Here is a 24,218-nt window from a genome sequence, read left to right as displayed (position 1 = left end):
AGGAGAAAAGGGAAGGAATGACGACTACAAGCATGTTACAGAAGATGGGGGTTTCATCATCATCATCATCATCATCATCATCATCATCATCATCATCATCATCATCATCATCATCATCATCATCATCATCATCATCATCATCATCATCAACAACACTAACAACGAAAGCAGCAGCAGCAGCACCAACAACAACACTAGCAAGGAAAGCAGCAGCAGCACCAACAACAATACTAGCAACGAAAGCAGCAGCAGCAGCAGCACCAACAACACTAGCAACTAAAGCAGCAGCAGCACCAACAACAACACTAGCAACTAAAGCAGCAGCAGCACCAACAACAATACTAGCAACGAAAGCAGCAGCAGCAGCAGCACCAACAACACTAGCAACTAAAGCAGCAGCAGCACCAACAACAATACTAGCAACGAAAGCAGCAGCAGCAGCACCGACAACAACACTAGCAACGAAAGCAGCAGCAGCAGCAGCACCAACAACACTAGCAACGAAACAGCAACAGCAGCAGCAGCACCAACAACACTAGCAACGAAAGCAGCAGCACCACCAACAACACTAGCAACGAAAGCAGCAGCAGCAGTAGCACCAACAACAACAACACTAGCAACGAAAGCAGCAATGGCAGCAGCAACGCCAGCAACAACAACACTAGCAACGAAAGCAGCAATGGCAGCAGCAACGCCAACAACAACACTAGCAACGAAAGCAGCAGCAGCAGCACCAACAACACTAGCAACGAAAGCAGCAACACCAACAACACTAGCAACGAAAGCAGCAGCACCACCAACAACACTAGCAACGAAAGCAGCAGCAGCAGCGCCAACAACAACACTAGCAACGAAAGCAGCAATGGCAGCTGCAGCACCAACAACAACACTAGCAACGAAAGCAGCAGCAGCAGCGCCAACAACAACACTAGCAACGAAATCAGCAGCACCACCAACAACACTAGCAACGAAATCAGCAGCAGCACCAACAACATTAGCAACGAAAGCAGCAGCAGCAGCAGTAGCACCAACAACAATAGCAACGAAAGCAGCAGCAGCAGCAGCAGCAGCAGCAGCAGCAGCAGCAAGTGTGGAGGCTTCACAGCACACTAGTCAACAAGATGAACCCAAGCTTTAGAACCTTTTCACACTATCTGACGAAGTATCTGATAATGTTGATGACACTACAGTTGAACCACTTACATAATCGAAAACACCTCTGTATTCGATCCTTGATAATGTGCAGCAAGGGGCGAAACGTCGTTCAGTTTTCATTCATCTCAAACCTCACTCAAGTTTCAGCAGTGTGCATGATAACAATCCTGCCGATGTATTCATGTGATTAATGTCAATTTTGCGACAGATCTTCCTAATAAATCTCTCGTACATAAAACACGTAAGTCTCGTAACAGTTTTAGACACGGTTCGTTTTCCCACGTTCTCTAAAATCTGGCATCTTCATTTGTTTACCATAGATGCATTTATAGTAAAATGTATTTATTATATTTTCGTAGTGTTTTAATACGAATCAGTGAGGAAACAGTATAATGTGATCCAGACGCATCGGTCAGTCTGTGTCTGAGTTAGAAGAATCGCTGCTAATGTTACAAAGGTTAGGATAAGGAATATAATGATATGATGATGATGGTGGTAACGACGATGATAATGATAATATTGACGATTATTTTAATGATAATGCTTCTGCTGCTGCATAAGATGCTTACCATAACTATGTTTAATACAAGAAATTAAAAAAAGTCATCAAACTTTTTTATCTTAAAAATAATCTAAATACAGTATTTGCATTGGTTTCCTCTCCATTTGTTTTCTTGAAGTCTAACAAACATTTAGAAAAAGCCATCTGTAAGAAGAAATTGTTAGAGGTGCTACCACACACACCCTCTCCTCCCTCTTGGCGAGAGGGATTTTATAGAGATGGAATTTTGGTAGGAGGGAGATGGAGTGAGGAATGAGATGGGAAATTGAATGATAAACAAACAAGCAGACAGACAAACTAACTGAACTCTCACCTACAAACTTGTATTGTAGTCAGCCTAAAATAAAACCAAATTCTAAAATCATCAGCCAGATAGAATTAAAATTTGGATTGACATCCCATGGTATCATATAGTGTTACACATGTTTATCAGAAAGCAAAACACGTGTAACATCAGAAAGCAAAACACGTGTAACTAAACAATATCTTATTACAGCTGTACAGAAACACTGAGCGATGCCACTTTAAAAATACAGAATCATACTAACATGAATTCAAGAGCCGCACGTAAAAATCTACAATTTTAGCGAGAAAGACGCAGCGAATACCTACAGGAGTTCAGTTTAGAAAGAAAACAGCTGAAGATACGGTGAAGAGCGCAGTTACCTGAGGCCGTGTGTGTGTCCGCTCTCAGGTGCCCCTTAAGTATTTGCCAGGAACACCACTCAAACTCTAAAGTCAGCTGGCCTTCAAGACTTTACTTGGAACACCACTCATCCCTCAGAATCAGCTGACCATTTAATCGTTTCGCTATTGAGCGAAAAAAAATGTCCCTAATTTTATATCTTATTCGTTTTCTTTCCACGTTTATTTTTAATGTAATATAACTTCTTATGCGATTTTCTTGAAAGCTTCTATATAAACTCGAGGTATTCAGTGGATTAAGCTTTGGTCAGTTTTCCGAGGGTCAAGAGCTACGTTTATCAATGAATTGCAAATTTAGCGAGTCTAATATCGTCTGGAGAGGCGGTGTCTACCCTAGGCGTCAGTCAGTGCTCTTCATACTCAATACTATAAGGGAAGAGGATCTCCTTGATGTCAGCATTTTGTTTTCTTTTCACGTTACTTGGAGTCTGGACTAACAGAACTCCCTCTCCAATACGGGTTATGCCTTATAGGAATATGGAGTCATGTTGTCTCACTGCATATTTCGTGACGAGGATTCAAATGTAACTTTTCAGACACGCTCAGTTTGCGATTCATTGAAATTTAGAATGAGGTTTGATTGATGAAGAAGTGGAAGCGGCTGACATTTGAAACCTAATTTACATAGACAAATCAAAACGTAAACCAGATAAAAAATACCAGATAAATTTTTAATCCAAGGCCAGATTTCTAGCGATCATTAGTGTTTAAACCAAGTTTGTCTTCAGCATTGCGGGTGGGAGGAGCAGTGACCGACCGCCGTCAGACGCTCCCAGGGTTTAATTACAACCAACTTATTAAGATCCCAAGAGCTGTAACTTCCTTTTGAAGACAGAGAAAAATGTTTGGGAAGTAATTTCATTAAGTCAAGCGCATCTTTGTGTGTGGAAGCAGCGTGGAGATGGTACCCCTTAAGCGGTCAGCTGTGCTCTCTCTCGCTGAGTCCTTTCTTACCTCACTCATTAATTTGCATATTTATTCACTCTCTTTCGTAAACTTTTATAACTATGTGTTCGCCAAACACAGTAGCGGCTTTTGTTTTGACTTTTTCATGCTGAGATGCACATGCTTTGCTCAAGAGAAGAAAAATGTTGTTTATATTCTTTGGGGATTATTGTTTACACCGGAACATGTGACTACAAGATGATCTCCCAAAAATTGTTTAATCAAACTCGGGCTTGTAGTGTTCTGAAGGACGCCATGAGTGTGTGTGTGTGTGTGTGTGTGTGTGTGTGTGTGTGAGAGAGAGAGAGAGAGAGAGAGAGAGTTGTACTCATTTATATATGACCGAAAGGGTCGAGTCTCAGCTCCTGGCCCTGCCTCTCAACTTGCCGCTTGCCAGAATCATTTTTTCCCTAGCTTCGTGGGCTCTGCCAAACCTATTCTTAAAACTACTTATGGTGTCTGCCTCCACCACTTTTTCATCGAGATCATTCCACTTCTCTTCCACCCTGAGACTGAAGAAATACTTCCTGACATCTGTGATTCATCTGTGTCTTTAGCTTCCAGCTGTACCCCTGAGTACCTGTTTCCCGCCTATCAAACAGCCTATCCCTGTCTGCCCTGTCAATTCCTCTGAGAATTCTGTATGTTATTATGTCCTTCCTGGTCCTTTTGTCCTCCAAGATCGTTAGATTCACTTCTTGTAGCCTCTCTTCGTAGCTCATACCCCTTAGCTCTGGAACTAGTTTTGTTGCATACTTCTACCCTTTCCCCAGTTGTTTCTTCACATGCTTCTTCAGGTGTGAGTTCAATGTTGGCGCTGCTTACCACTAGACTGATTGGTAGGTAAGACACATGGGCAACAGTAAGGCAACTTTATTCCGAAACGTTTCGCCTACACAGTAGGCTTCTTCAGTAGAGTACAAAAGTAGGCAGTAGTAGTAGAGATATGAAGACGATGTATGCAGTCCACCACCCTTGTAGTCGGAGATTTAAGGTTATCAATTCCATGTAATATGTTGTTCACATAACCTAGAAACAGCACAGGTCCTAATACCAATCCTTATGGTACACCGATTGTTACTCATCCCCATTCTGATATCTCTGGATAATCACTGTTTGCTTCCTTCCTCTAAAGTACTCCTTGATCCACCGGAATATGTTCTCATGTAGGGTACAGCATTAAATGCCTTCTTGCAGTTTATGGAAATGCAGTCCAACTAACCCTCTATCTCCTGCCTCACTTCCATTACCATGTCATAGAATTCCACACGGCTGGTAAGACAAGACTTGCCATCTCTGAACTAATGCTGGGTGCTGTTGATGAAACGACTTCTCTCCAAGTTTTCTACCTCACTATCTTCTCCACTACCTGTCATGTCACTGAAACTGGCCTGTAGCTTATTGCCTCCTGTCTATCTCCTTTTTTTAAATGTAAGTACTAAGTTCACTGTCTTCCAGATCTCTGACAACTATCCTGTGGACATTAACTTGTTGCTGATCATCCTTGTGACACCCCTCTTAGGACCCACAGCTTTTAATGTATCCAGCTCCATCAAAAGTCTTTTTATCTTTACCACTGTAGTGTGTATGGTGTCCAGCACTTGCTCTTTTTCCTTTCTTTTCTGTATCTTTGGCTGAACCAATGGCTCGTTTTGCCTTTATTATGTCCCGTTCTTCGTCAAGGCTGATGTTATCCTCTGCCTCCCAGCACTCCCAATTAAATTCTCCATCATCTCATCTGCTGACTTTTCGTTCAATTCCCTTTTTCACTGTGCTACATTCCAGAATTCCCTCCCCCTTGCACAGATCCTTTTCTAAAATCAGGATTCTCTCACCCTCCACTTGCTAAACTTTTTTCTATGTTTAATTCTACAAAGTACTCCAAGTTTAATACAACAAGGTCGCTGGCGCCCAGGAAGCTCTCAAATTCTAAATCATATATGCAGGACATACTTGCATTAAACATTAGGTCCAGCCTTGCTGGTACATCTCCTTTTCTCTTGTCGTATCCTTAACATGTGTGTGTGTGTGTGTGTGTGTGTGTGTGTGTGTGTGTGTGTGTGTGTGTGTGTGTGTGTGTGTGTGTGTGTGTGTGTGCGCGCGCGCGCGCGCTGTGTCAGAGCTGATGTTGGACTGTAGCTATACTGCTGTAACCTTGGCTCTGCTGTATGCTTATATTAAGTTGTACAGGAATTTAATTTGTGCTGTTTTCACGAAGAGAAAAGGTAGTCCTAATGTCTCTTACCGATGTCCCGTTATTCTGTTGTCTTCCCGTTACTTCCCTGATTCGGTTGCTACAAGTGACCATCTTCAGTGACTTTTTTCGACTAGGACTGTGGGTCTGAGTGATCATGTACTTAGACTTAAGAGAGAACAGTGAACAATGAATAATGAATAACCAACAGTGAATGACTAACAGTGAGAAGGGAAGAGTGAAGCGAACAGGAACTAAATAACAGTGAGATGTGCACATTCAATAAAGAAATAGTTAACAGTGACCGTTGAGAAAGACCAGTAAATAACGAACAGGGAAAAATAAACACTTGATAACGGAAAATGAAGAACAAAACATGAATAACGAAAGGAGAAAAGTGAACGTTAAATTACGAAAGAGAAAAAGTGTACGTTACCTATAAACTGGTGGAAAATGAATAGTGAATAATGAACATGAGAAGTGAACAGTGGATTACGAACAAGAACAAAAGAACAGTATCTAAGAAATTTGAGAGAAATAAACTCTGAATAATGAGAATAAGAGAACAGTGAATAAGGAACAACGAGAAGTGAACAATAAGGAAAGAAATGAAACTCAAATGCTAAATAATGATATAACGAACACTCGGCCGGATACAGGGGTCTCTCGGTCGGATACAGGGGTCACTGGGCCGGATACAGGGGTCACTGGGCCGGATACAGGGGTCACTCGGATACAGGGGTCACTCGGCAGGATACAGGGGTCACTCGGCCGGATACAGGGGTCACTCGGCCGGATACAGGGGTCACTCGGCCGGATACAGGGGTCACTCGGCGGGATACAGGGGTCACTCGGTAGGATACAGGGGTCACTCGGCCGGACACAGGGGTCACAGTGGCCACTCGGCCGGATACAGGGGTCACTTGGCCGGATACAGGGGTCACTCGGCCGGATACAGGTGTAGACATCCTGTACTGTCTGCACAGATAGCCCATGCTGTCTGCCAGCTTAGTTCATATTTTGCGCCACTCAGATGCTGCCCTCTGTAGCCAGGCCTCTCGGTAGGCACCCCAGCCTGTCTGCCCTTGCCACACTCTCACTCACACAGCGGCCAAGCAGGAAGACACAAGGCCTACTCCTAGCTCTCTCTCGTGGGATTGCCTTGCCCGGGCCATGGGCACAACACACAAGCATGTGTACCCACCACGACATTTTCAATAAACAAAGAAGCCTCCGAAGATGTATCATTTAGCCACCCGCTACCAGAGCACCAAATAATCCTTTTTATAAATGGTGGAAAGCGGTGGTCGCAGCAGTTGTTTGCCCGGAGAGAGGAAGGAGAGGTATGATGTCATCTTCACTTCATCACCCTACACAAGAAGCATCCGTCTCTCAACAAGTTATCCTGATGTCGAGTCTGCACGTTTGAGCATCCAGCCACAGGTACAAGCAGGACCCAGCCGAAATTTGCCGAAATTCTCCGAGAATTGTAAGTAACCCCACGCTACAGCGTCCCACGCTGTTTCTCAAGTCATGTGTTCAGCGTCACTTGTATGTTGCTGTTGTTGTTCAGCTCAGCACAGCTGTTTCAGCAAGCCAGAGGTGAGTTTTGTGGCGATTTCTGCATCCAGTGTGAGTTCTCCACGTGTTTGTGGGAGGAGGAAGTGGCTGTTCCTTGCCTCGCCCTGCTGTACTCTCACACCTCACCAGCCTACCATACACCTCTCACCACTACTCACTCCCTCTGCTGTGTTTTCTGCTGTTTTTCATGTGATTCATTGCCAGAGCTGTGTATCCGAGTGGCCTCACTCGAAGCTACGTGGATCAGCATGCCACGTAGATCACGACGCCACGTTGGGTGTGGGCGATGTCACGTGGACCTACAAACCACGTGAGTTACAGAGCCAGATGTCCCAGGCCACATGCTGTGGTCTGCTGCCCGCATCACATTGACGTCACCCACGATGCTCCCCGACTTCATAATGTCACGATGTCTGCCTGATGTCACCTCGAGATGTCTGCTAACATCACAGTGCTGCTGACGTCATCACGCCTGACATCACATGATGTCACCATCGAGTGTTCAGTAATTATTAAAATATTGTCGAGAAGACTAAGAGAAGATATATGTCGTGTGTTAATTCCTCTCAGTCAGTGTTCTCACATTTTAGTATATGTCTTAGTGTCAGTTTTATGCACAGAAAAACATCATTTGCTAGATTAAGCCATGTTGTACCGCATGTACCGCGGGTGTGTTTAAAGTTTCCATGTGTCCAGTGAGGTCTGAGCCAGACCTGAGTAGCACAACTGTGCTAAGTCACCCGGTGTGACCAGTACGTTTGACAGCTGATGTCAAGTCAGCCCCCGAGTGACTGAGCCCTCTTGTACAGAAAGCTTTTATGCTCGTCGCTCGTGATGTTCTGCAGAATCGTACCTGCTACGATTCCCATCAAGATTTGTTTCACTTCACCTCCAGACCTTCAGAATGCAGTTATATGTAGAGAAACAAGTCTGGGGACGCTTAGACTAACCTCTGCTATAACTCCAACTGTCGAGAGAATGATACACTGTGTCAGCCTCGTGTCACAAGCTTCAGTGAGCAGCCTGCACAAAAATGTCACTTTGACTGCTAGCTCTCTCACTGCAGTCTGGTGTTGATGTTACGACTCCCAGATGTTTCGCCCAGTCGTCTCTGCCACGACTCCCTCCACAACTCGCTCCACGCTCGCCGGCAGTGACAGCCCAGCGACAGTACCAGTCGAGAAATGTCTTCCTGAGTCGCTTGCCAGAAGTCCTGCCCAGTTGCCGAGTTTTGTCGACGCCTCACTCGAGGGCACCAGCATGTCGTGCCCCAGGTTGAGTGAAACCTGCAGCGACTCCTACGATGTCTGCTGCTTCACCGTTCCAGAGGAGACCGTACCCTGTTACGTCACAGCTCAGCCCCAGCGATGTCTCATGTGTTGCAGTATCTGTCCAGACAGACACAGGAAGGCGTGCAGTGATGCACTTCGATGCTCACTACCTTTGACCACGATGTTTAGCACACCCCACATGTTTTTTCTTCCCTCCCTGTAGGAAGTTTTTTTCCATGTCCATATGTATACATATGTTTTTATTTTGTGTTCAGTGCCCTGTTCCTACGAGAGACCGAGTTTCTTTTACCACCAGTATTGTTGCGTCGGGACGACGCGCGGTAGGTGGCCGAGCGTATGTAGACAGCCTGTACTGTCTGCACAGACAGCCTGTACTGTCTGCACAGACAGCCCATGCTGTCTGCCAGCTTAGTTCATATTTCGCGTCACTCAGATGCTGCCCTCTGTAGCCAGGCCTCTCGGTAGGCACGCCAGCCTGTCTGCCCTTGCCACGCTCTCACTCACACAGTGGCCTAGCAGGAAGACACAAGGCCTACTCCTAGTTCCTCTCGTGGGATGGCCCTGCCCGGGCCATGGGCACAACACACAAGCCTGTTTACCCACCACGACTTAACAATAAAGTAAGAAGCCTCCGAAGACGTATCATTTACTCCCCGCTACCAGAACAGCAAATAATCCTTTTATACAGGGGTCACTCGGTAGGATGCAGGGGTCACTCGGTAGGATACAGGGGTCACTCGGTAGGATACAGGGGTCACTTGGTAGGATTCACGGGTCACTCGGTAGGATACAGGGGTCACTCGGCCGGACACAGGGGTCACAGTGGCCACTCAACTGGATACAGGGTCACTTGGCTAGATACAGGTGTCACTCGGCCGGATACAGAGGTAACTCGGCCGGATACAGGGGTCACTCGGCTGGATACAGGGGTCACTCGGCAGGATACAGGGGTCACTCGGCGGGATACAGGGGTCACTCGGCAGGATACAGGGATCACTCGGCAGGATACAGGGGTCACTTTTTAGGATACAGGGGTCACTTGGTAGGTTACAGGGATCACTTTTTAGGGTACAGGGGTCACTTGGTAGGATACAGGGGTCACTTGGTAGGATGCAGGGGTCACTTCGTAGGATACTGGGATCACTAGGCCTGGCCGGATACAAGGAACACTCAGCTGGTTCCAGGGATCACTCAGCTGGTTCCAGGGATCACTCAGCTGGTTCCAGGGATCACTCAGCTGGTTCAAGGGATCACTCAGCTGGCTCCAGGGATCACTCAGCTGGCTCAAAGGATCACTCAGCTGGTTCCAGGGATCACTCAGCTGGTTCCAGGGATCACTCAGCTGGTTCCAGGGATCACTCAGCTGGCTCCAGGGATCACTCAGCTGGTTCCAGGGACCACTCAGCTGGCTCCAGGGATCACTCAGCTGGTTCTAGGGATCACTCAGCTGGTTCCAGGGATCACTCAGCTGGTTCCAGGGATCACTCAGCTGGTTCAAGGGATCACTCAGCTGGCTCCAGGGATCACTCAGCTGGCTCCAGGGATCACTCAGCCGGCTCTAGGGATCACTCAACTGGCTCCAGGGATATCTCAGTCGGCTCCAGGGATCACTCATCTGGTTCCTGGGATCACTCAGCTGGTTCCAGGGATCACTCAACTGGCTCCAGGGATCACTCATCTGGCTCCAGGGATCACTCAGTCGGCTCCAGGGATCACTCAGCCGGCTCCACGGGTCACTCAGCCGGATCCAGGGATCACTCAGCTGACTCCAGGGATCACTCAGCCGGCTCCAGGGATCACTCAGCCGGCTCCAGGGATCACTCAACCGGCTCCAGGGATCACTTAGCCGGATCCAGGGATCACTCAGCTGGCTCCAGGAATCACTCAGCCGGATCCAGGGATCACCCAGCCGGATCCAGGGATCACCCAGCCGGCTCCAGGGATCACCCAGCCGGCTCCAGGGATCACTCAGCTGGTTCCAGGGATCACTCAGCTGGCTCCAGGGATAACTCAGCTGGCTCCAGGGATCACTCAGCCGGCTCCAGGGAGACATCAATTTATTTACGTCTGGATAAATGAAATCTGTTAGTTTGTATCAAATCTCAATTAGTTCGTATCAGATATCTGTTACTGTATATCATATGGGTTACTTAGTAAGATAAACTCGGACTAGAGAACCCACCTAGGAAGGTTTCGAAACCACGTGAAGTGATAGGATATACGAAACAGTATCGCTAATGCGGGTATTCTACAGGGTAGATTTTTAGGTATAGCATCTGGTAGGCCTCGAGTGAATGTTTGGTACAAGGAAGTCCGTCACGGGCCGCCTGAAACAAAAATATAGCGGGAAAATTTATCATGTTTAATAGCAGGTAAAGAGGCGTCTTCCTGGGTAAATATGGGTAAGGTGGGTGTGACCCGGCGCCGCCTGACCTGCTGCATATATGGTATATTAAGTACACGTTCATATATAAGCATACACATGTGCACACGATCTCACGCCTCCTTTAAACATTCACATGCACTGGCGAGCGCGCATACACACACACACACACACACACACACACACACACACACACACACACACACACACACACACACACACACACACATACACACACATACACACACATACACACACACACACACACACACACACACACACACACACACACACACACACACAGGAGCTGTGACTCGACCCCTGCAACCAACAACAGGTGAAAACAGGTGAGGACACACACGCACACACCAGCGAAGAGGCGGTACCACGAGCTGTTAATCGACCCCTGCAACCACAAATAGGTGAGTGAACACTCACGAAACAGGCTAAGTGTCTGTCGATAGGTGCCTTTGACAAAACACACACACACACACACACACACACACACACACACACATACACACACATACACACACATACACACACACACACACACACACACACACACACACACACACACAGGAGCTGTGACTCGACCCCTGCAACCAACAACAGGTGAAAACAGGTGAGGAGACACACGCACACACCAGCGAAGAGGCGGTACCACGAGCTGTTAATCGACCCCTGCAACCACAAATAGGTGAGTGAACACTCACGAAACAGGCTAAGTGTCTGTCGATAGGTGCCTTTGACAAAACACACACACACACACACACACACACACACACACACACACACACACACACACACACACACACACACAAAACATCTGTTGTAAGTATGATATACAACTTCCGTCCGCTGAGCACATTCACGTTGCTATTTCCGTAATATATACCAAGAATAGCTAACCGTTTTAAGCTTTATTTTAGTTCTTAGATGAGTGAGAGTTTGGGCGGTCCATCTGTGTATTCTTGTCAAGGTAATTGTGGTATATACTCTGCCAGGAATAACAACACTGTGGTATATACACTGGAAGGAATAGCACTGTGGTATATACACTGCCTGGAAGGAACAACACTGAGGTGTACATGCACTGTCAGGAAGAACAACACTGGTATATACACTGCCAGGAAGACCACTGGTATGTACACTGCCAGGAAGAACACTGTGGTATATACACTGCGAGGAAGAACACTGTGGTATATACACTGCCAGGAAGACCACTGGTATGTACACTGTCAGGAAGAACACTGCGGCATATACACTGCCAGGAAGAACACTGTGGTATATACACTGTCAGGAAGAACACTCTGGTATATACACTGCCTGGAAGGAACAACACTGAGGTATATACACTGTCAGGAAGAACAACACTGGTATATACACTGCCAGGAAGAACAACACTGGTATATACACTGCCAGGAAGAACACTGTGGCATATACCCTGCCAGGAAGACCACTGGTATGTACACTGTCAGGAAGAACACTGTGGTATATACACTGCCAGGAAGAACACTGTGGTATATACACTGCCAGGAAGAACACTGTGGTATATACACTGCCAGGAAAACCACTGGTATGTACACTGTCAGAAAGAACAATGTGGTATATACACTGCCAGGAAGAACACTGTGGTATATACACTGCCAGGAAGACCACTGGTATGTACACTGCCAGGAAGGACACTGTGGTATATACACTGTCAGGAAGAACACTGTGGTATATACAGTCAGGAAGAACACTGTGGTATATACAGTCAGGAAGAACACTGTGGTATATACACTGCCAGGAAGACCACTGGTATGTACACTGCCAGGAAGAACACTGTGGTATATACACTGCCAGGAAGACCACTGGTATGTACACTGCCAGGAAGAACACTGTGGTATATACACTGCCAGGAAGACCACTGGTATGTACACTGCCAGGAAGAATACTGTGGTATGTACACTGCCAGGAAGAACACTGTGGTATGTACACTGCCAGGAAGAACACTGTGGTATATACACTGCCAGGAAGACCACTGGTATGTACACTGCCAGGAAGAACACTGTGGTATATACACTGCCAGGAAGAACACTGTGGTATATACACTGCCAGGAAGACCACTGGTATGTACACTGCCAGGAAGAACACTGTGGTATGTACACTGCCAGGAAGAACACTGTGGTATGTACACTGCCAGGAAGAACAAGACAACATTCATGGTCTCCTCTCCTCTTCCTTCTCCCCTCCTCTTCCTCCTGCCCCTCCTCTTCCTCCTGCCCCTCCTCTTCCTCCTCCCCTCCTCCTCTTCCACTTCCTTCACTTCTTTTTCTTCGTGTTCTTCTTCCTCCTGTAATTCTTCTTCGTGTTCTTCTCCTTCTTCTTCCTCCTGTAATTCTTCTTCCTGTTGTTCTTCCTCCTGTAATTATTCTTCGTGTTCTTCTTCCTCCTATAATTCTTCTTCGTGTTCTTCTTCCTCCTGTAATTCTTCTTCCTGTTGTTCTTCCTCCTGTAATTCTTCTTCGTGTTCTTCTCCTTCTTCCTCCTGTAATTCTTCGTGTTCTTCTTCCTCCTGTAATTCTTCTTCGCGTTCTTCTTCCTCCTATAATTCTTCTTCGTGTTCTTCTTCCTCCTGTAATTCTTCTTCGTGTTCTTCTTCCTCCTGTAATTCTTCTTCGTGTTCTTCTTCCTCCTGTAATTCTTCTTCGTGTTCTTCGTCTTCTTCCTCCTGTAATTCTTCGTGTTTTTCAATTTTAACAACAATTCTCATTAGAGATATTTTACGAAAGCAAATTTTTCTCCGGAATAAAATATTTTAAGTATTTTCAGAAATCAGGTAGAGAAAAGGTCAAATAAAATGAACACCTGTATGACCTTTAAAGATAATGAAGACCAGTGCAAAGAAGAAACAATCATGGTCACTAAAGAAAGGTCAAGCAAATGAAAATAAATGCTAAAGGGCAAAGATAATTATATGAATTATATGAAGCTCTCAATGACGGTGATTTCCCATTGACGACCGGAAATAATCCTCGGTGTCTGGGTTTTTTCTTATCCGCTGATCCATTAATGTAAATTTTCTCTCTGGCTTCTCGGTTTTATGTGTTTTTTTTTAAGCAAAATCTCATAGCAATAGGTATTATTAGTTAATATTCTTTATAACGCTTTTCTGGTTTCGGAAAACGTTCAGAAATAAAACGTGTGTTGGCTAAATATTTTCGTCTTAATTCCCGTTTAACTTAATCTTTGTTAATTTGCTTAATTAAAAAAAAAACAGTTTGACGAAACCACACGCACCTCTACCCTCATTACTAATAATTATACAAATATTGTTCGGTAATTACAGGGAACTGAGTATACTTCACACACTAACAACACATAATCTGAGGGAGTTTATGGCCGTATTATGCTGGAGTTTATGTGATGTTCTTATACATAAAGCAGAGATAAAATCTTAACCATTTTCATGCAGCACAATCAGGTAGACCACTTTTCTTGTAGCAGCTCCTGATTCACCTTTAGTGGCCAATACCTAACTTACTGTGTAGGTGTGAGTAACTTACTGTGTAGGTGTGAGTAGCTTACTGTGTAGGTGTGAGTAGCTTACTGTGTAGGTGTGAGTAGCTTACTGTGTAGGTGTGAGTAGCTTACTGTGTAGGTGTGAGTAGCTTACTGTGTAGGTGTGAGTAACTTACTGTGTAGGTGTGAGTAGCTTACTGTGTAGGTGTGAGTAGCTTACTGTGTAGGTGTGAGTAGCTTACTGTGTAGGTGTGAGTAGCTTACTGTGTAGGTGTGAGTAACTTACTGTGTAGGTGTGATTAGCTTACTGTGTAGGTGTGAGTAACTTACTGTATAAGTGTTAGTAGCTTATTGTGTAGGTGTGAGTAACTTATTGTGTAGGTGTGAGTAACTTACTGTGTAGGTGTGAGTAGCTTACTGTGTAGGTGTGAGTAACTTACTGTGTAGGTGTGAGTAACTGTGTAGGAGTGAGTAACTTTGTAGGTGTGAGTAGCTTACCGTGTAGGTGTGAGTAACTTACTGTGTAGGTGTAACTTACTGTGTAGGTGTAACTTACTGTGTAGGTGTGAGTAGCTTACTGTGTAGGTGTGAGTAACTTACTGTGTAGGTGTGAGTAACTTACTGTGTAGGTGTGAGTAACTTACTGTGTAGGTGTGAGTAACTTACTGTGTAGGTGTGAGTAACTTACTGTGTAGGTGTGAGTAACTTACTGTGTAGGTGTGAGTAACTTACTGTGTAGGTGTGAGTAGCTTACTGTGTAGGTGTGAGTAGCTTACTGTGTAGGTGTGAGTAACTTACTGTGTAGGTGTGATTAGCTTACTGTGTAGGTGTGAGTAACTTACTGTGTAAGTGTGAGTAACTTACTGTGTAAGTGTTAGTAGCTTATTGTGTAGGTGTGAGTAACTTACTGTGTAGGTGTGAGTAACTTACTGTGTAGGTGTGAGTAGCTTACTGTGTAGGTGTGAGTAACTTACTGTGTAGGTGTGAGTAACTTACTGTGTAGGTGTGAGTAACTTACTGTGTAGGTGTGAGTAACTTTGTAGGTGTGAGTAACTTTGTAGGTGTGAGTAGCTTACCGTGTAGGTGTGAGTAACTTACTGTGTAGGTGTAACTTACTGTGTAGGTGTGAGTAGCTTACTGTGTAGGTGTGAGTAACTTACTGTGTAAGTGTGAGTAACTTACTGTGTAGGTGTGAGTAACTTACTGTGTAAGTGTGAGTAACTTACTGTGTAAGTGTGAGTAACTTACTGTGTAAGTGCGAGCAACTTACTGTGTATGTGTAAGTTACTGTGTAAGTGTAAGTGAGTAACTTACTGTGTAGGTGTGAGTAACTTACTGTGTAAGTGTAAGTAACTTACTGTGTAAGTGTAAGTAACTTACTGTGTAAGTGAGTAACTTACTAAGTTACTGTGTAAGTGTAAGTAACTTACTGTGTAAGTGTAAGTTACTGTGTAAGTGTAAGTTACTGTGTAAGTGTAAGTGTAACTTACTGTGCAAGTGTAACTTTGGTTCCCAAACTATTGCTTATCTTGAGGTGTTTATTTAGCAACATATAAGAACATTGTTTTGAAAAGTATTTTCTTCAAACAATGTTTCGCCTGCATGGCAATGTTTTTTTTCAAGTCTGGGCTTGAAAAAACTTGCTGTTCAGGTGAAACGCTCTTTGAATAATTACGTTTCCGGGATTCGATCCCTGGGGTGGGTGGAAAAGTTGGGCATGTCCCTGTTCACCTAGCAGTAAGCACCTGGTTGTGGGCTGCATCCTGGGGGGTTATAGTATACCTCAGATAGGGCTGGGCTTTCAAATGAGCTCGGGCAGGGTAACAGCTCTTAGTTAGTAACATTAATTTGTATAATAATAAAAAATGACCATTTGAGTGGGTGGTGTTAACACCATTTACTGCCACTCAGTGGGATAAAATTAGCAGTCAGCATGTCACTCTAAATATAAACTTCCACATTTAAAAATTAACAGAAAACAAACAGCTGAGCAGTAGTGTGTACACACACACACACACATACATACATACACACACACACACACACACACACACACACACACACATATTAGCGAAGGCAGGATCCACATATCGCTTTAAGAAGAGGTATGATAAAGTTCATGGAGTAGGGAGAGAGTGGACCTAGTAGCGACCAGCGAAGAGGCGGGGCCAGGAGCTATGACTCGACCCTTGCAACCACAATTACGTGAGTACGTACACACACACACACACACACACACACACACACACACACACACACACACACACACACACACACACACACGCGAGAACGTCCGCATAAGTGTGTTTATCACTAATCATATTCCACATTAGAATGTTTTCACAGTATAGAGTACTAAATGAGAAAAAATAGAAAGATCAGATAGGCTAGAGGAAGTATAAGAGAAAGAAGAAGAGTGAGGAAGAGGAAAAAACACGTTTCTGTCTAAACATGTGTTTAGAAAGACATCTAAACACAGTTATAAACAGTGATCAGTGGCACAAATGAACCCCACTGGAGACAAAACGACTGTGTTACTCACTCTAAGTTGGCTTGTTTGTGCCATGGGAAAGTATGTTTACTAGTATACAAATTAGATGGAATATATAAGCTCTATTGATGTGAAAATGCTGACCTTACTTGACCTGATCCGATCTGACTTGACCTGATCCTAACATGACCTGACAAAGCCTGACCCGACTTCCATCTGTCGAACATTCGAGGGCCACAGCCCGAAAATGCTAAAACAACGTGAAAATAACAAGATTGTTACAAGTTACACAAAGTTTTCTTCTGATGAGATTTCTGTCACGAGTGAAGGAAGGAAGGAAGCGAGGGAGGGAGGATGTGAGGAAGGACTGAGGGAGGAATGGACAAAGGAAAAGAGCAAGGAGCGACGGAAGGAAACTAAGGGAAGGCGATATATAGAGAAAGGAACGACGAAATGTAGAGAAGAATGTGGAGATGGAGAGGAGTGTAGAGAAGATTAGACGCAACGAAGGAAGGACGGATGAAGGGCGCGAGTGGAATAACGAAGACTGTAAGAGAGAGGGAGTAAAGAAAAAAAAAAAGGGAGAAATAGCATAATGATCGCATGAGGAAATGGTATGCAGATCCCGCTGGTAAACACCCATGTATAACCCTACTGCTCGAATTAATGTTCGGAAATTCGAACGCTTCGGTGACAGGCAATGTATTTGTGCCGGGAAATATCGGTAAAATGAGGTTTGATGTGAATACATCTTTCCTGATTGTCTTCTGTGCTTGTAGAGTGACTGGAAATGTTGAAATGTTCAGTCCTCACGGCACTTCAAAATGCTTTATTTAATAAACAGGAATATGACATGTTTCGAATGCTCTTTTAACCTCGGGTAAATTATGGAGTACGAAGTCCTAAATATTGATTGACCTAGCTTGATGTCATTACTGATTCTGTGATCTACACAGTCTATATACCAAATCGCATCACGAGAATGGGCCATGAGTATGTATTGGCGTATTATATTTAGTTGGACTTAGTTTCTCCGTTTTAATCTGTTTTTGGATGTATTTCCCCAATCACCCTAATGTGATTTTTATTTTACTGACAGGCACGGGAGAGAGGCTCTGAAAACAATATACTTTTTCTTTCGTTATGAACTGTAGGCCGACATGAAGTCTGCTCATTCGCACAGTTTATTAAGGCATTTGTTTACGTATTAGACTAAATCGTATTCGTGTTTTATCAATTCGGTAGAAGTAAATGTATTCAGAGATGTGACAAAGCACTTTACATTGATTGACCGAATTTCTGGGGCACTCGACACCACTGGCTTGTGTAACCAACACTCTGACTTGGTCAACTCCAGTTCTACTGCAACAGTTTTGTTAGAAAACTTAACACTTAATCTTCAGCTTTTCGAACTCCACCCTTTTCACCTCTCCTCTTCCATCTGTCCATGATTCTCTCTATCTGTTCCTTGCTTCTTTCACCTTATCGTTGTCTCATTCACACGTCCTTTGAATTCTTCACCCCCATGCATTCTTTACTCTCCTATGCTTTCATCATACTTCCTTCTATTTTTCACCCCTTAACCACTCCTATATCTCCTTTGCCCCTACTATGCATCCTTCATCATTCTCTTAATCTATTTCACTCCTTCTTTGCCTCTCTCAATCCTTCCAATCACTCCTCTCTCTTGCATGCGGTTTCTCATGTTTTTAACTCCCCAAGACACCTTGCAGGCTGCCTGCACTCACTCCTCCACACTTCCTGGTCCCTTATCACCCCTTCTCACAGATTATATCTTCCTCAGCGTATTACCGCCTACGCCTTCGGCAGTAAAGCGACGCCCACATACACCTCACCACTTCATTACCTGCTAACCTTGGCTATTATGTGACCTCAGCCCCTCTGTGGGTGGGTACCGGCAGGATACTGATTGCGGTGCTGATATATTCGTCAGGAAAGAAGATAAGTGTCTTCTGACACGCGTCTTAGTCAATTGACGGCTCGTAACTGCTTAAGCATCCGCCAGCGTACCGGAACTAGATTTTTACACCTGATTTGAGAACCAGAGGATTACTGTATAGCAGTAGTAGGTAAGCCACGTGTGCAGCAATTATCTATTCCGAAACGTTTCGTCTACATAGTGGGCTTTATCAGTCAAATACAGAGGAAGCAGCAGCAGCAGCAGCAGAAGAAGAAGAAGAAGAAGAAGAAGAAGAGTACGATATAACCAGTTCATCACCCTCGTTGAAATAGCTTTGAGGCAGTCAGACCCTCAGCCTGGGGGGAGGTCAGCTTCATAGTCCTCAGTAATATAAATCTGAAGCATTTGAAAGGTTCATCTACGGAGGCAAGAATGTAAAACTGATATGTACTGTAGCAAGTCTAGTGGCCCGTGCTAAGCAGGTCCCTCTCAAATCTATCCTTTCATTGATGTCAGGGTTCGATCCCCGGAACGGGTGGAAATATTGGGGGTGTCTCATCAAGGTACCTGCTCTTCCTGTTTACCTAGCAGTAAGTAGGTACCTGGGAGTTAGTCGACTGGTGTGGGTCGCATCCTGGGGACAAAATTCACCTTAATTGCCCGAAATGCTCTGAATAACCAGAGGCTTTCTATATAGTATATTAATGATGTCATCTATATAAGCTGTATCATGTACTTGTAGAAACAGTTTTATTATTATTATAATTATTATTATATGTTAGGTAAAAGGACACATGTGTAAGTAATATTAGATTTTATTGTTGCAACGTTTCGCTCTCCAGGAGCTTTGTCAAGCCAGCTTGACAAAGCTCCTGAAGAGCGAAACGGTGAGATAAATAACTATGGATCAGCTGGTGATATAAATAACTATGGATCAGCTGGTGATATAAATAACTATGGACCAGCTGGTGAGATAAATAACTATGGACCAGCTGGTGAGATAAATAACTATGGACCAGCTGGTGAGATAAATAACTATGGACCAGCTGGTGAGATAAATAACTATGGACCAGCTGGTGATATAAATAACTATGGACCAGCTGGTGAGATAAATAACTATGGACCAGCTGGTGGGATAAATAACTATGGATCAGCTGGTGATATAAATAACTATGGACCAGCTGGTGAGATAAATAACTATGGACCAGCTGGTGAGATAAATAACTATGGACCAGCTGGTGAGATAAATAACTATGGACCAGCTGGTGAGATAAATAACTATGGACCAGCTGGTGAGATAAATAACTATGGACCAGCTGGTGAGATAAATAACTATGCACCAGCTGATGAGATAAATAACTATGGTCTTAACAATAACAGATACAGTTGTCTTAGTGACCTTAAAGTCTTTTAAGTTTTTCTGAATGGAGCGACCAGTTTGTCTTAGTTTTGTTGATTCAGTTAGTTGGTTACGTTTATATTGATGCATGAGTAAGTCTTTCTTGTGATAGTGTTGATGCCTGAGTTAGTCTTGTGTTAGTGTTGATGCCTCAGTTAGTATTTCTTGTGTTAGTGTTGATGCCTGAGTTAGTATTCCTTGTGTTAGCGTTGATGCCTGAGTTAGTATTTCTTGTGTTAGTGTTGATGCCTGAGTTAGTATTTCTTGTGTTAGTGTTGATGCCTGAGTTAGTATTTCTTGTGTTAGTGTTGATGCCTGAGTTAGTATTTCTTGTGTTAGTGTTGATGCCTGAGTTAGTATTTCTTGTGTTAGTGTTGATGCCTGAGTTAGTATTTCTTGTGTTAGTGTTGATGCCTGAGTTAGTATTTCTTGTGTTAGTGTTGATGCCTGAGTTAGTATTTCTTGTGTTAGTGTTGATGCCTGAGTTAGTATTTCTTGTGTTAGTGTTGATGCCTGAGTTAGTATTTCTTGTGTTAGTGCTGATGCCTGAGTTAGTCTTTCTTGTGTTAGTGTTGATGCCTGAGTTAGTATTTCTTGTGTTAGTGCTGATGCCTGAGTTAGTATTTCTTGTGTTAGTGTTGATGCCTGAGTTAGTATTTCTTGTGTTAGTGCTGATGCCTGAGTTAGTATTTCTTGTGTTAGTGTTGATGCCTGAGTTAGTATTTCTTGTGTTAGTGTTGATGCCTGAGTTAGTATTTCTTGTTAGTGTTGATGCCTGAGTTAGCATTTCTTGTGTTAGTGTTGATGCCTGAGTTAGTATTTCTTGTTAGTGTTGATGCCTGAGTTAGCATTTCTTGTGTTAGTGTTGATGCCTGAGTTAGTATTTCTTGTTAGTGTTGATGCCTGAGTTAGCATTTCTTGTGTTAGTGTTGATGCCTGAGTTAGTATTTCTTGTGTTAGTGCTGATGCCTGAGTTAGTATTTCTTGTGTTAGTGTTGATGCCTGAGTTAGTATTTCTTGTGTTAGTGTTGATGCCTGAGTTAGTCTTTCTTGTGTTAGTGTTGATGCCTGAGTTAGTATTTCTTGTGTTAGTGTTGATGCCTGAGTTAGTATTTCTTGTTAGTGTTGATGCCTGAGTTAGCATTTCTTGTGTTAGTGTTGATGCCTGAGTTAGTATTTCTTGTTAGCGTTGATGCCTGAGTTAGCATTTCTTGTGTTAGTGTTGATGCCTGAGTTAGTATTTCTTGTTAGTGTTGATGCCTGAGTTAGCATTTCTTGTGTTAGTGTTGATGCCTGAGTTAGTATTTCTTGTGATAGTGATGATGCCTGAGTTAGTCTTGTGTTAGTGTTGGTGCCTGAGTTAGTATTTCGCGTGTTAGTGTTGGTGCCTGAGTTAGTCTTTCTTGTGTTAGTGTTGATGACTGAGTTAGTATTGTGTTAGTGTTGATGCCTGAGTTAGTCTTTCTTGTGTTAGTGTTGATGACTGAGTTAGTATTGCGTTAGTGTTGATGCCTGAGTTAGTATTGTGTTAATGTTGATGCCTGAGTTAGTCTTTCTTGTGTTAGTGTTGATGACTGAGTTAGTATTGTGTTAGTGTTGATGCCTGAGTTAGTATTGTGTTAATGTTGATGCCTGAGTTAGTCTTTCTTGTGTTAGTGTTGATGACTGAGTTAGTATTGCGTTAGTGTTGATGCCTGAGTTAGTATTGTGTTAATGTTGATGCCTGAGTTAGTCTTTCTTGTGTTAGTGTTGATGACTGAGTTAGTATTGTGTTAGTGTTGATGACTGAGTTAGTATTGTGTTAGTGTTGATGCCTGAGTTAGTATTGTGTTAGTGTTGATGCCTGAGTTAGTATTGTGTTAGTGTTGATGCCTGAGTTAGTCTTTCTTGTGTTAGTGTTGATGACTGAGTTAGTATTGTGTTAGTGTTGATGACTGAGTTAGTATTGTGTTAGTGTTGATGCCTGAGTTAGTATTGTGTTAGTGTTGATGCCTGAGTTAGTCTTTCTTGCGTTAGTGTTGATGCCTGAGTTAGTATTTCTTGTTAGTGTTGATGCCTGAGTTAGTCTTTCTTGTGTTAGTGTTGATGCCTGAGTTAGTATTTCTTGTTAGTGTTGATGCCTGAGTTAGTCTTTCTTGTGTTAGTGTTGATGCCTGAGTTAGTATTTCTTGTGTTAGTGTTGATGCCTGAGTTAGTCTTTCTTGTGTTAGTGTTGATGCCTGAGTTAGTATTTCTTGTTAGTGTTGATGCCTGAGTTAGTCTTTCTTGTGTTAGTGTTGATGCCTGAGTTAGTATTTCTTGTGTTAGTGTTGATGCCTGAGTTAGTATTTCTTGTTAGTGTTGATGCCTGAGTTAGCATTTCTTGTTAGTGTTGATGCCTGAGTTAGTATTTCTTGTTAGTGTTGATGCCTGAGTTAGCATTTCTTGTGTTAGTGTTGATGCCTGAGTTAGTATTTCTTGTGATAGTGATGATGCCTGAGTTAGTCTTGTGTTAGTGTTGATGCCTGAGTTAGTATTTCTTGTTAGTGTGGATGCCTGAGTTAGCATTTCTTGTGTTAGTGTTGATTCCTGAGTTAGTATTTCTTGTGATAGTGTTGATGCCTGAGTTAGTCTTTCTTGTGTTAGTGTTGATGTTTGTGTTAGTCTTGTTTTGTTTAGTTACTCTTGGTTTGTTAAATTACTTTGTTAAATGCTTCGATATGGAGAACACAGGTGACCTTCACTTGACCTGTCTGTGGCTGTCTTCTTGTTCCTCACTTGACCTGTTTGTGGTTGTCTTCTTGTTCTTCACTTGACCTGTCTTTGGCTGTCTTCTTGTTCCTCACTTGACCTGTTTGTGGCTGTCTTCTTGTTCTTCACTTGACCTGTCTTTGGCTGTCTTCTTGTTCCTCACTTGACCTGTTTGTGGCTGTCTACTTGTTCTTCACTTGACCTGTCTGTGGCTGTCTACTTGTGCTTCACTTGACCTGTCTGTGGCTGTCTTTTTGTTCTTCACTTGACCTGTCTGTGGCTGTCTTCTTGTTCTTCACTTGACCTGTCTGTGGCTGTCTTCTTGTTCTTCACTTGACCTGTCTGTGGCTGTCTTCTTGTTCTTCACTTGACCTGTCTGTGGCTGTCTTCTTGTTCTTCACTTGACCTGTCTGTGGCTGTCTTCTTGTTCTTCACTTGACCTGTCTGTGGCTGCCTTCTTGTTCTTCACTTGACCTGTCTGTGGCTCTTTTTGTTCTTCACTTGACCTGTCTGTGGCTCTTTTTGTTCTTCACTTGACCTGTCTGTGGCTCTTTTTGTTCTTCACTTGACCTGTCTGTGGCTCTCTTTGTTCTTCACTTGACCTGTCTGTGGCTCTTTTTGTTCTTCAATTGACCTGTTCTTCACTTGACCTGTCTGTGGCTCTTTTTGTTCTTCACTTGACCTGTCTGTGGCTCTTTTTGTTCTTCACTTGACCTGTCTGTGGCTCTTTTTGTTCTTCACTTGACCTGTCTGTGGTTCTTTTTGTTCTTCATTTGACCTGTCTTTCGCTAACTTTCCCCTTTATATCTCCCTCTCTCTCTTTTATCACCATTTCTTTCTACCATTCTCTCTCTCTCTGCCTCCTTCCCGTCTAAGCTCTGTCTCTTCCATTCTTTCATTCCTCCCTCCCTTCCTCACTCTCTATTCTTCCCCCAATTTCACTCCCACTACCTCTACCTCTTTCCGTCTTTCTCTTAATTCCTCGATTCCTTATTTACTTTGTTCCACCTGTCTCCCTCCCTCACTCCCTATCGACCTCCATCTCTCCCTCCTTCCCTTCTGTCTTCCTTCTCTCCGTCCCTCCATCCATCTATCCAAACTTCCATAACACCTTCCCTTCTCTCCTCCTCCAGTCTCCCCTCCTTCTCTCCCTGCCTAGTGAGGGATAGGTAGCGTGTATCATGATGGAGAGACGGATCAGAGGTCGTTGGGGCTATATAAATCTTGCCAGATATTTATGAGGGATCTAACCCCATCGGTGAGGATTTTAAAAGGAGATTTTGCGTCCCCTTTTTCTTATATGAGAGGCGTGACCCTAGCCTCTCCAGCCAGCTTTGCTGCCAGCCCTTCATC

This window comes from Cherax quadricarinatus, chromosome 50 (genome assembly GCF_038502225.1).
Source record: "Cherax quadricarinatus isolate ZL_2023a chromosome 50, ASM3850222v1, whole genome shotgun sequence".
Taxonomy (NCBI): domain Eukaryota; kingdom Metazoa; phylum Arthropoda; class Malacostraca; order Decapoda; family Parastacidae; genus Cherax; species Cherax quadricarinatus.
This window is presented reverse-complemented; position numbering follows the sequence as displayed.